Consider the following 12,618-nt stretch of genomic DNA (forward strand, 5'->3'; position numbering starts at 1 on the left):
GCAGCGTTATTCCAAAAGTTCTTTGGTGTGGGCCTTTTTTGAGACAAGTGCATCCGATCGCACCGCTGCTATTTGCAACATATGTCTCAAGCGTATCTCGCGTGGCCAAAACATCACCAGTACTTGACCAGACATATGTCGACCTGCCATGCAGTTCATTGGCAAGCGTACCTCAAAGACCCACACCAAAGAACAAAGCGGACCTTCCCTTGCCCCTCATCAGCTGGGATCTCCAACCCCACTATACCCTCAGTCCTCTCTTAAGCCTGCACTGATAGGACTAAAGGTGTAGAATTAGGTGTGTCACAGCCTAGTACATGCAGGCAATCTACGATCGGTACACCGATGGCAGATTGTACCAGGCAAATTTCCCTGCCCCAGCTGCTGCAGCGCCGAAAGAAGTTCTCTCCCAGCCATCCAGAGGCGATTCAGTTCGCATGTGCCGCGCTATATAAGTTTTTCATTCATTCATCCACATGCCCAGCGGTTGAATGCTAGCTTAGCTAAATTGCTAGCACTTCAACTGCTGCCTTTTCAGTTGGTGGATTCTGCCCCCTTCCGTGAGTTTGTGGAATGTGCGGTACCTCAGTGGCAAGTTCCCAAACGCCACTTTTTCTCATGGAAGGCAATTCCGGCTCTCTACCGCCATGTGGAAGGCAATGTCCATGCCTCGCTGGACAGGGCGGTCAGTGGTAAGGTGCAAATTACCGCTGACTCATGGTCCAGCAGGCATGGACAGGGATGTTACCTGTCTTTCACAGCGCATTGGGCGACTCTGCTGGCAGCTGGGAAGGTCGCAGGACAAGGTACAGTAGTGTTGGAGGTTGTTCCGCCACCACCCCTCCAAAATGCTACTACTGGTTGTGACACACCTCTCTCCTCCACCCCCTCCTCTTCTTCCTCTGTGGCCTCTTCCTGTGCTGATATGTCCTCGGAACCAGCGGTGCACCATAGGCGTTCAAGGGGCTACGCAGGTACGCAGGCAAAGAGATGCCATGCGGTGCTTGGGCTGATGTGCTTGGGGGACAGGAGCCACACTGGGTCAGAGGTTCTGTCAGCTCTGCAGGGGCAGGCTCAGAGGTGGTTGACGCCACGCCAGCTTAAGCCAGAAATGGTGGTTTGCGACAATGGCACCAACCTCCTCTCCGCCCTGCGACAGGGACAACTGACTCATGTGCCCTGTTTTGCTCATGTCCTTAATTTGGTGGTGCAGCGGTTCTTGGGCAGGTACCCGGGCTTACAGGATGTCCTGAAGCAGGCCAGGAAAGTCTGTGTGCATTTCCGACAGTCATTTAATGCCAGTGCTCGGCTGGCAGACCTCCAAAGGGAATACAACCTGCCCAAGAACCGCCTAATCTGTGACATGCCCACCAGGGGGAACTCTACGTTGGCCATGCTGCAGCGGCTGCACGCAGCAGAGGGCCATCAATGAGTATCTGTGCCAATTTGGCAGCAGAACTGGACAGGGTCAGGGGAGCTTGAGTTTTTTCCCCATGCTAGTGGGCCATGATCAGGGATGCATGCACTGTCCTGTCACCATTTGAGGAGGCCACGAGGATGGTGAGCAGTGACAGTGCATGCATCAGTGAGACTGTCCCTCTTATTCACCTGTTGGAGCACACGCTGTGTGGAATAATGGACAGGGCCCTTGAGGCAGAACAGAGGGAGGAATAGGAGGACTTCCTTACCTCTCAAGGCCCCCTTTATCCAGACAGTGTTCCTGCTTGCCCGCCTATCACACAGGAAGAGGACGAGGAGGATTGTGTCAGCATGGAGGTGGAGCCTAGCACTTAGCATCAGCAGCAGTCTTCAAGGGATCAATTACAGTCCCAAGGAACCCATGGACTTGTACGTGGCTGGGATGAGGTGGCTGTGGATTCTGTCGTCCTCAGTGACCCAGAGCACTCCGCACCGAATTCCTCAGCAAACCTACGTTGTATGGCCTCCCTGATCCTGCAAAGCCTGCGGAAGGATCCTTGTATTCGTGCTATCAAGGAGAGGGATCATTACTGGCTGGCAACTCTCCTTGATCCACGTTACAAGAATAAGGTTGCGGACCTTATCTTGCCAGCGCAGAGGGAGCAGAAGATGAAACATCTTCGGGAGGCCTTGCAGAAAGGTCTGTGCAACGCGTTCCCAGAGACTGGGGGGGTTACAAAATCCAGGTCCTGGACAACGTGTTGCTGAGGCTTTGGTCAGTCACAGAAAGAGCGGTGGAGAAGGTGGCTGTCTGACCGATGCGTTCAGACAATGTATTAGTCCGCAGCCCCAAGGTATGACCGGTTCCAGCAACCATCGCCAGCATCTGTTTTACATGGTGCCGAAATACCTAGGGGCAAGATCAGACTTGGACACCTTTCCCACCGAAAATCCTCTGGCTTACTGGGTCTTGAGGATGGATCACTGGCCAGAGCTTGCACAGTACGCAATTGAGCTACTGGCTTGTCCTGCATCCAGCGTTCTTTCAGAACGCACATTCAGTGCTGCTGGAGGCTTTGTAACCGATCACAGGGCGCGCCTCTCCACCGACTCGGTCGATCGACTGACCTTCATAAAAATGAATCAGGCTTGGATCACCACCAGCTACCAAGCACCTGATGCTGATGTAACTGAGTAATTTTTTTTGAAATGTCAGATCCCTTCAAGACTGCCTATGCTGATGCTGAGTCACTATCCTGTTATGCTGAGTGACTATCCTTTTCCTCCTTAATGATCATGCTGCTTGTAAGAACATTTTTGGTTCTGGGCACCGCCACCAGTGGCTAAGGCCCAATTTTTCTGCCCCTGTTTAACAGACGTGTAATTACAATTTTTGATGCAATACTTTGCAGCGGGCTCATTCCTGCGCTCCAACTAGAGTATCTGTGAGGGGTTGCAGTGTTGTGAAACCAGCACCAGTGCCTAACGCCCAATTTTTCTGCCCCTGTTTAACAGGGGCGTGTAATTACAATTTTTGATGCAATACTTTGCAGCGGGCTCTTTCTTGCTCTCCAACTAGAGTATCTGTGAGGGGTTGCAGTGTTGTGGCACCAGTGCCTAAGACCCAATTTTTCTGCCCCTGTTTAACAGGGGCGTGTAATTACAATTTTTGATGCAATACTTTGCAGCGGGCTCATTCCTGCGCTCCAACTAGAGTATTTGTGAGGGGTTGCAGTGTTGTGGCACCAGCACCACCACCACCAACAAAGGTCCAATTTTTCTGCCTCTGTTCAACAGGGGCATGTAATTACAATTCTCGATCTGATATTTCACAGCAGGGCCCATTCCTGTGCCCACCAAGAGTAACTGTGAGGGCTTACAGAGTTGTGGCACCAGCACCACCACCAACAAAGGCCCAATTTTTCTGCCCCTGTTCAACAGGGGCATGTAATTACAATTCTTGATCTATTATTTCACAGCAGGGCCCATCCCTGTGCCCACCAGGAGTAACTGTGAGGGCTTACAGAGTTGTGGCACCAGCGTCAGCACCAAAGGCCCAATTTTTCTACCACTGTTCAACAATGGCATGTAATTACAATTCTTGATATAATAGTTCACACAGCAGGGCGTTCCAGCGCCCACCAAGACTAACTGTGAGGGCTTACAGTGTTGTGGCAACACCTAGGGCCCAAATTTCTGCAGAGTATATACGGCAGGCCCCTACTTTCAAACATCCAACTTACAAACGACTCCTACTTGCAAACGGAAGGAGACAACAGGAAGTAAGAGGAAATCTACCCCTAGGAAGGGGAATTCTCTTCTGTAAGAGGTGTCTCCTGTCCACTGATGCTTTATCACCAATCCTTGTTTCACTAAAAAACCCAAATTTTCAAAACATCATTTGTCATTGGGACAGAAAGTGAATTGCAATCTTCTGAACAGATGCACACAGACAGCAAAACAAATGTTTACAGGGGTGATAACCTTCTCTATGTTTTCAGAAAAGCTTAAAAATAGATTTTATGGCTGGAGCTACACTTTAAAAAAAGTACCAGTTCAAAATTACAAACAGATTCTACTTAACAACAAACCTACAGTGCCTGTCTTGTTTGCACCACCTGTATAATGCTGTTCAAAGTATATAGGGCCAAAGGGGCTTGTAATGACCTGAGGGGAGTGGGGGGACCCATGCTATTTTTCTCAATGACTTTCATCCATATTGCAGAGACCAGACATTACATTAAAGCCACAAGCAGTTTTAAATGACTTTTTTCTTATAGTAATCTCATTTTGTGCAGGGACAGTTCTAAACACGTGCCACCTCACAGGCATACTATAGACACTCAGCAGGTACGAAATTAAAAGGAATTTTTCATTTTTTTTTCACTTTAACCACTTAAGCCCCGGACCATTTTGTTGCTAAATGCCCAGGCCAGGTTTTGCGATTCGGCACTGCGTCGCTTTAACTGACAATTGCGCAGTCGTGCGACGTGGCTCCCAAACAAAATTGGCGTCCTTTTTTCCCCACAAATAGAGCTTTCTTTTGGTGGTATTTGATCACCTCTGAAATTTTTATTTTTTGCGCTATAAACAAAAATAGAGCGACAATTTTGAAAAAAAATCAATATATTTTACTTTTTGCTATAATAAATATCCCCCAAAAACATATATAAAAAATTATTTTTTCCTCAGTTTACGCCGATACGTATTCTTCTACCTATTTTTGGTAAAAAAAAAATCGCAATAAGTGTTTATCGATTGGTTTGCGCAAAATTTATAGCGTTAACAAAATAGGGGATAGTTTTATTGCGTTTTTATTAATTTTTTTTTTTTACTACTATTGGCGGCGATCAGCGATTTTTTTCGTGACTGCGACATTATGGCGGACACTTCGGACAATTTTGACACATTTTTGGGACCATTGTCATTTTCACAGCAAAAAATGCATTTAAATTGCATTGTTTATTGTGAAAATGACAGTTGCAGTTTGGGAGTTAACCACAGGGGGCGCTGTAGGAGTTAGGGTTCACCTAGTTTGTGTTAACAACTGTAGGGGGGTGTGGCTGTAGGACTGATGTCATCGATCGAGTCTCCCTATAAAAGGGATCACTCGATCGATGCAGCCGCCACAGTGAAGCACGGGGAAGCCATGTTTACGTACGGCTCTCCCCGTTCTTCAGCTCCGGGGAGCGATCGCAATGGAGCGGCTATAAACGAATAGCCGCGCCGTCGTCCCGGATCGCTCCCCGAGGTAAGCCGCCCAACCGCACGCAGCGGGGGGGGGGTCCCGATCGGACCCCCGACCCGCTAGAAGGCAGGGACGTATATATACGCCCATTTGCCTGTACGTGCCATTCTGTGGATGTAAATAGGCGTGCGGCGGGCGTTAAGTGGTTAAGAATCATTAAAATCACTGCTCCAGAAAAAAATACTGTTTTTAAAACTTTTTTTCCATTGATACATGTTCCCTGGGGCAAGACCCGGGTTCTCAAAGACGTTTTACGACAATAACTTGCATATTAGGCTTTAAAATTAGCACTTTTGAATTTGAACGTTCGAGTCTCATAGACGTCAATGGGGTTCTAAATGTTTGCGCGAACGGTCGGTCTGTTCGAAGGTTCTGGTGCGAACCGAACGGGGGGGGGGGGTGTTCGGCTCATTCCTAGTTAGAAAGGTACTCCATCTTCCAACGGTTCCAAAACATATTAGCAACATATTAGCAAGATGTTGAACCTTTTTCCATTGATGCCTGTAAACATTAGGATAATGAAGTTCCTCTGTGGGCATAGTTTCTATCCCATTTTTTTGGGTAAGAAGAGTGGCTGGAGTGAGCAATACTGGAGACCGGATCTGAGGACACAGGGACCAGAGGCCTTGCGTTGATTATAGCAGACACCTCTGCAAGGAGAGTGACTAAGATTTCATGGGTAAGCTGGGAAGTTTTCTGGTCCAGTAGCACAGAGTCCAGGATTTTCCTTGCAACTCCAATCATGCGTTCCCAGGAGCCTCCCATGTGAGAGGAATGAGGTGGGTTGAATACCCATTTACACTTGTTGTCATTCAAGAAGTTCACAATCTTTTCTGCTCATGAGATTTCCTCAATCGCGGAAGGGCCTTTACAGATGTGCCATTTGTGACACTCTTTTTCAGTGCTAGAGCTGTTTGCAAATTGATGAGAAACATGAGTAAGATGTGCAATGGCACGTACAACAGAGGACCACTTAGAAAAGCATTCAAAAGCGGTAAGGACTCAGCCTTACCCTTGGTTTTACAGAGGTGTAGAGTGTGGTGGTAACAGCTCTGATTTTCTTATTAGATTCTGGATGAACCAGTTCAAAGTTAGAATCTGTAGAACTTGAGATGAGTTTATCATTTACGAGTACTGGTGGAGATAGCCATGATGTGTCCATAAATGCAGTAGTAGGTACTGCACGACTGCCGCGATCAGCAGGGTTTAGGTTAATGGGAACACAGTGCAATTGTTCAGGCATAGAGAACTTCCTAATGCATTCCACTCTGTTATTTGGTAGTTTCTTTCTTGTGGTACAAAATGGTAGAGGTGCTACCCAACTGTTGGAATCATCTTGGTAGAACTCTTTACTCATGGTTTTCAAGAATTCTTTGTCTTTCATGGTAGCTACCATCCGAAGGAAAATCCAGCCGAAGTAGCATCAGGCTTCACAATGTTTTAGGTTTTCATCACCATTATCTAGTTGGAACTTCTAGTTGTCAGTCCATTTGACTATGTTTTTGGACCACTTAGGGTGGGTTGCATGTTCTGATCCACTGAGTAGCAGAACCAACTAACTGAAGTCCGCGTATTAGTTTTTTTAAGGAAAGGTTGAGTAAGACTACAGGGGATAATTGGCACTCTAACACATATATTAGGCTAAGAAGCGGTCAGGGGTACTGCTCTTAGAGGTAAAAGGGTTTTGGGTATTCTCCAGAGTTTGAAATAGATCGGCCATAGATCCGTAGCATATCTGTTTTTTTTATTACCGAAGATCATGCTGACACGTGTAGTTCCATAGCTCTAAAAGGTAAAAGTCTGATGCTACTTCGGCCAGACTTGTGTTTAGGACTGCTTAGACTCCCCCGCTGTTATGCCTGGCTGTACAAGGTTGCATTGCCTTAGGCTAAGGTATGCTAATGTCCCTAGCTATCTGTATGTCCCCAAATGTAGTTCACACCTGTTTCCTTCCGTGTCACCATGCAATCCTATTTTCTCCTAGAGTTTCCCGTTTGTCAGTTTTTATGTGGCTATTTGTTACCAATTGCCTAATGAATAGCTGTGAGTAGAGGCACACCGGTCGGCTCGTGTACCCCCTACTGTTCAGTGATCCCGGCGCCTCAGTGCTGCAAGAGATTTTTCTTAGTCTATTGGTCAGTTGTGTCTGGTAGCACCAGTTCCTTGAGCTGGATACACATTATGCAATTTTTGTTTTCCAATTTCTTTTAGATTTACCTGCAGACGTGTGGTACAAGGGCCTGCCTGATTGCATACGAGTTGAAAGTGTATAGGTCTGGCCTCGTATTGTATAGTTTTGGTTGAGTCTGGAGAAAAGTTGTGCAGGAAGATCGTATGGAGGGATACCAGCTCTTGGCTGTTCCAAGGGCCCTCACTTCCGATATGTGCAGGGGCATGCAGTATTCTCCTCAGTTAATATCCATAGGTGTCCTTCCTGTCCTAGATTACTTGTGTACCTTAACTGGTTGTCTGTGTCTTGCATGCCAAGAAGATCAGTGCCCCAGGGTGGCACTAGACTCCTGTCTTTCATGTGAGTCCTGTCTGAATAGTGAAGGCAGTTTGTTTTGTAGGAGTGAAGGATAACATAGTCTGATAACTGAATTGAGAGAGGAGGGAGAAAGTGTGCAGCCTCTATGAGGGAGCGGGTGTACCTGGTGGCAGGTGGTTTTCAATCAGGGTATCCAGACTATTTCTCATTGTAACGGTCAACACTGTTTACGATATTCCCTCTCCATCGCCCCACGACAGCTTTTTCGACACTCGACAATCCAGCAGACTGGACCCATTGGATTTTCCCCCAATAAAGAGACAGAGCTCTGCCACTGGTTCCAAAATCAATGAATGCTTTAATGGAAAATTCTCAGGTTTTTATACAGTTACAAAGCATGCTTCAGTAGTTACAGGGACAATGAAACTCTCCACCCCCAGCATCACAATTGGGCTTCAATACACCTTCAGATGGGCTAATTACTAAACATTATTCAGACAGCCTTGCTCCGTCAAGCTGTTCTCACCTGCTTCATAATGCACATTCCTTAAGTCAGACGTCTGACCTTTAGGCCGGGTACTCACGACCAAACATGTATGGTGAAAGCGGTCCGTCGGACCGTTTTCACCATACATGTCTGCCAGAGGGCTTCTGTACGATGGTTGTACACACCATCGTACAGAAGTCCGCGCGTAAACAATACGCGGGGCGTGTCCGCGGTGTCGCCGCGTCGATGACGCGGTGTCGCCGCGACAATGACGCAGCGACGTGGGCGGGCCGCCTTTAAAATGCTTCCACGCATGCGTCGAAGTCATTCGACGCATGCGAGGGACGGCGGGCGCCTGGACATGTACGGTAGGTCTGTACTGACGACCGTACATGTCCGAGCGGGCAGGATTCCAGCGGACTGTTTTAAAACAAGTCCAGGAATATTTGTCCGCTGGGAAAAGGCCCGGCGGGCAAATGTTTGCTGGAATTCGGCCCGCTCGCGCCCACACACGACCAAACATGTCTGCTGAAACTGGCCTGCGGACCAGTTTCAGCAGACATGTTTGGTCGTGAGTACGGGGCCTTAGACTGCTAACTCACAACACATATCTATCATCAATAGCATCTTCACACAAAACAGTGTCATTAGCATACACAATGAAAGGTCTTAGGAGCAGACCTAATTAGCACAATGGACACAAAACAGTATTAGCATCACACAATGGAATGTCTAGGAGCAGACACAATTAACACCTCAAAAGCATGTGTCCCCCCATTGAATGAAAATACTCCATTTGGAGTCAGACTTTAACAACTTGTAATATTCCAAGATATCCTGCAAAACATGAATTATCATTTATCAGTCACCCTATGCCCAAAAGGGGCACAGGGTAACCCTAGACCCAAGAGTCATTAGTGACGCTGGCACAGGAGTGCCCCCCATCCTTCAAAAGTCTCTGGGTGTCACGAGTCATTCCGTTACATCTCTCCCCTTTCGGTGGGCGACTGACACAGGAGGGAACCGCAAACGGGTTGACTCCGAAGTTAGTCAGTAGTTCCAGTCCTCCAATGCTGGTATCCATACCGTACCCCAAATAAATTGCTCCAAACAGAGCATTACTCACTCAGCCAACCTCTGCCTCTCTCAGAGAACATGCCTGCCGCTGGGGAGAGGCCTGGACTGGCCCTTCTCCCTGGAGTCCTTTCAGCTGCTTTAGAGAAGACAGGGTGACTGGGCTCAGTCTATCATGCTGTTGGGGATCTGGGCCAACTGCCCCCCATCCCTGGGGTATACCAGTGGAGACTAAAGTCCCATCCACTGGTGGTAGGTGAAAATCCCCCGGTGCTTGCAAAGCAAAGCTGACATCCTCCTGTCTCAGTGCTGCACCATTTTCTGGGGTTGTGTCAGTGAAGACTGAAGTCCCATCCACTACCCCAGGAACTCCCTCTTCTGTTAGTTGAGAGCAGAGGCTTGTGGCACTCTGCTCTGTTGCCAGCTCTTTTGCTGGGTTGCTTTGAGTGGAGACCACAGTCCCATCCACTACCACAGGAACTCCCTCTCCTGCTAGTTGAGAGCAGAGGCTCGTGACACTCTGCTCTGTTGCCAGCTCTTCTGCTGGGTTTGCTTTGAGTGGAGACCACAGTCCCATCCACTACCACAGGAACTCCCTCTCCTGCTAGTTGAGAGCAGAGGCTCGTGGCACACTGCTCTGTTGCCAGTTCTTCTGTTGGGTTGCTGTGAGTGGAGACCACAGTCCCATCCACCAATGTCAGCTCAAGCTGCAGTTGTGTGCAGCGGCCAGTAGAATCCTGCCCTGCTGCCAGTGATTCAGCTGGGAGTAAAAGCTTTACCACCTCAGCTTGTTGCTGGAGAGAGGGGCCAACTGCCCCGGTCCCTGGAACTCCACACCATCCGCTTCAGCTTTATGGATGGCAATCTGCAGATTTTCCACTGCCGATTTATCAGCCAGAATTTCACAGTTGTCATCTAAAAGTTTCTCATAGTCCCAGGCAACGGGAGCCCCACCCTGCTGCTGAGCAGAGTCTAGCAGCTGTCTATAGGCGATCTCCAGCTCCCATTCCTGAATGGCCAGAAACTCCAAATCTTCCTGTAACCAGTGCCCTTCCGAGACATTCAATTTTTCCTCTCTGTGCTCCATTATGTCCTCCAAGCGCCACTCCCGATCACCCCCAAAGTCAGGATCACTGGACATCCTTCAATACAATAGTCCCAGGCCATCATAGTCAAAGCCTTCCGTGGGTCTGTCATCCGCTGACCACTGGTACTCTTGGGCTACATACCACCGGAGGGCTCTGTATCTCTCGTCAAACCGCAGAGTTGGCAACGAATCACATCCGACCATCCCAGCAGGGCCTCCTCTGATACTGGTCCTCTGTGCTGTATCCACATCTCTTGTAACCTCTGTAACAGGAGTCACTTTTGGGCACAGATTGAGCCAGGAAATAAAGAGACATATTTTGGATTGTTTTAACATGGACAGTAATCTACCATATATTCTTTAATGTCTGTAAAGAATATTCTGACCCTACCAGTCAATAATGACTCTTTTCAATGATTAGCCCTGGCTAGTGAGTTGTTAATTGAGTCAGGCTTCTGGAAGACCTTTCATTGTGTGCTATTGATGATAGATGTGTTGTGACTCTAAAGGTCAGACGTCTGTGCAATGTGGATTGTGCAGGTGAATGACTTATTGTCTGAGATGTAACGTCTTGGGGATAATTAACTCCTCTATGTAATTATCTAAAAGAATGTGATGTATGGGTGGGGTGTGGTTTTGTTCCTTTGAGTACTGTAACATGCTGTAACTGTTTAAAAGCTGAGAGCTGACCATTAAAGTTGTCTTGCATTTTGAAACCAGTAACAGAGCAAGTCTCGTTATTGACGGAATTCTTATGGAATGGTTCGGGTCTGCTGGATGGTTGGAGTGTCTGAAGCTGTCGTGGGTTGATGGAAGGTCGTAAACGGTGGTGACCGTTACAACCTCCTTTTGAATTCCTCTTCCATGGAGACTGGTATCTGTACCTCTCCTCTCTCTTAAGTTGGTGCTGCGTTGACTTCTGCTGCTGCAGCACCTCTTTGATGTAGCCAAGTGGCATCCACAGCCGCCATATGGAATGGTTCGGGTCTGCTGGATGGTTGGAGTGTCTGAAGCTGTCGTGGGTTGATGAAAGGTCGTAAACGGTGGTGACCGTTACAATTGGTGGCTAGCAGCGAGATAATTCCATTGCTTAAAGGACAGCTACAAGGACTACTGGAGAACCGTGGCAGACCAGCCATCAACCATAAGAAGATGGACGTGATCACAGAACTTGTCCAAATGGATGGAGCAGAAAGACCCAACTTAACGGAAAGGCCAGCGTAACAGACAGGACCCCGGAGGAAGCAAGTTTTGATCGGGCTGTCAAACTAAGACTGGCACACTATGGTCCTAACCCTCCACCGGAGATCATAGACCGAGTTATAGCTGCTGTGGATGCAAATTGGCTACGGCAAAGACGTTCTGCAGCAGCAGAAGTCAGAGCAGCACCAACTGAAAGGAGAAAGATAAATTTTGCTGCTTTTAAGAACTTCATTGAAACTGAAGGGGAGATTGATGGGTACCTTGCTGATTTTGAACGGCAATGTGCCCTACACCGGGTGCCCACAGAGGAATGGGCCAGGTATGCTATCACACCGGAGGCATACCGGAGGCAGTTCCGAGAGACGAGCAAGCAGACTGGAGACTCATATACCGAGTGGGCATGCCGCCTACACCACACAGCATCCCACTGGGTCGATGGATGCCAAGCAGAATCCAGGGAAGAGGTGCTGCAGGTGTTCCTGCTGGAGCACTTCTTTGACAAACTGTCCCGGGAAGTCAGAGAGTTGGAGCGGGACAGAAACCCTTTCTCCTTGTCTGAAGCAGCTCGCCTGGCAGACGAATACACAGACGCCCGCAAACTGGACAACTCTGTGGTCAAGACCACAGCTCGGGTGGATTATCGATCAGCGGCACCCCGGCCGGCTATTGCCTACAAACCCCAGTCGGACCGTCCTACAACACCACTTCCAGCGGCCACTTATCCTCAGCAGCCCAGGTTCAACTCCCAGGACTACTCACAGCCCATCAGGTGTTTTGGGTGTAAACAGCTAGGACACAAAAAGCTAGACTGTCCATTGAATCCATCCAGGCAGTCACAGTCATGGAGACAGCCAGAAAGGGGGAACCCCCACACATCCATGCCTGCTGCCCACTGCGTTGAGGAGGAAGAACATTGGGGCGTTCTGCACGAGGCAGATCCGATACAAGCAGCTAACAAGGACAACAGGCAGCAACACAGGCAGACTGTCTGGGTCAATGGAAAGGTAGCCAATGCACTACGTGATACTGGGGCCACGATGACACTGCTACAGAAAAAGCTCATCCCAGAGAGCCAGCACACCAGAGCCGTAAGAGTAGCGGGAGGCACCGTC

The sequence above is a fragment of the Rana temporaria genome, chromosome 12, assembly GCF_905171775.1.
Source record: "Rana temporaria chromosome 12, aRanTem1.1, whole genome shotgun sequence".
Taxonomy (NCBI): domain Eukaryota; kingdom Metazoa; phylum Chordata; class Amphibia; order Anura; family Ranidae; genus Rana; species Rana temporaria.